Source organism: Castor canadensis, chromosome 17 (genome assembly GCF_047511655.1).
Source record: "Castor canadensis chromosome 17, mCasCan1.hap1v2, whole genome shotgun sequence".
Lineage (NCBI taxonomy): Eukaryota > Metazoa > Chordata > Mammalia > Rodentia > Castoridae > Castor > Castor canadensis.
The window spans coordinates 22,392,955-22,394,271 of NC_133402.1; positions in this window are offsets into that span (position 1 = coordinate 22,392,955).

Here is a 1,317-nt window from a genome sequence, read left to right on the forward strand (position 1 = left end):
TGGATGTATTGCTTCTTAATTTAAGCTCATCCCGTCTCACTGTTGTCACCAACGGCCTTCTAACACATTTCTAGGAAGATTTGATAGTGACTCCCTGTCCCCTGTTTTTTTTTTTCATGGTACTGGGGTCTGAACTCAGGACCTTGTGCCTGCTGGACAAATGCTCTACCACAGACTCCCCCCACCAACCCCATTTTGTTTTAAACAAGAAATCCTTGGAATTGTGTAACTTTTAAAAACACAAATTCTGCTTATTTATAACTTAATTAAAATTATTGTATGATTGAAAAACATTTTCATATACACCCTTTCAGAAATGTCTAACTTGGTTCTGAATAGCATTTGACTAGTTGATTCTCAAAGCATGTGATTAATTATAGGGAAAAATCTTTACAGTTTTCAAATATTTAATGAGCATTGATTCTAAATTAGACTTTTGGATTTTTTTAAAAATAGGTAAAACTTTAATTTTTTTAATTTAAAAGATTTCAGTTTATAAAATAAGTCTCCCTGTCTTCCCCTCCCACCTCTCTTCGCCAGAATCAACTGCTTACCAATTTCCAGAATATTCTCCCAGAATAGTTCTGCACATACTCTAACACACAAATGCTTACATCACTCCACATTTTTAAACAAGACTGTATGTATATAAACACTTTTCTGAATTTGCATTTTACTGAGCTATGTGTCTTATCTGTACCAGGTTTGAACTCAGGGCATTGTACTTTAGTAGGCAGGCTTGAGCCTCACCTTCAGCCCTTTGTAGTCTGGCTATTTTGGAAATAGGGTCTTACTCTTTGCCCAGGTCAGCCTGGACTATGATCCTCCTGTATTAAGCACTCACTGCCATCACTGGGGTGACAGGCACAGGCCACCACATCCAGCGTTTTCTGTTGAGCTGGGGTTTTGTGAACTTTTTGCTCAGGCTGACCTTGAACCATGATCCTTCCGAGCTCAGCCTCCCTCATAGCTATGATGACAGTTGTGGCCACCGGCACCGGCTTTTTTTTTTTCTTTTGAGGGTGTGTGCAGGGGAAGGGCAGTACTGTGGCTTGGACTTTAGGGCTTCTTTACCACTTGAGCCATGCTTCCATCCTTTTTTGCTTATTTTTCAGGTACAGTCCATTTTTGCCAGGGCCTGGACTTAGACCACGATACTATCAAGTAGCTAGGAACACAGGTGTGCTGCTACTGTGCCCAGCTTATTGAGATGGGGTCTTGCAAACTTTTTGCCCAGGTTGGCCTAGCATCCTCCCAGTCTCCATCCTCCAAGTAGCTGGGATTACAAGAATGAGCCGCCATGCCCAATCTCAATAG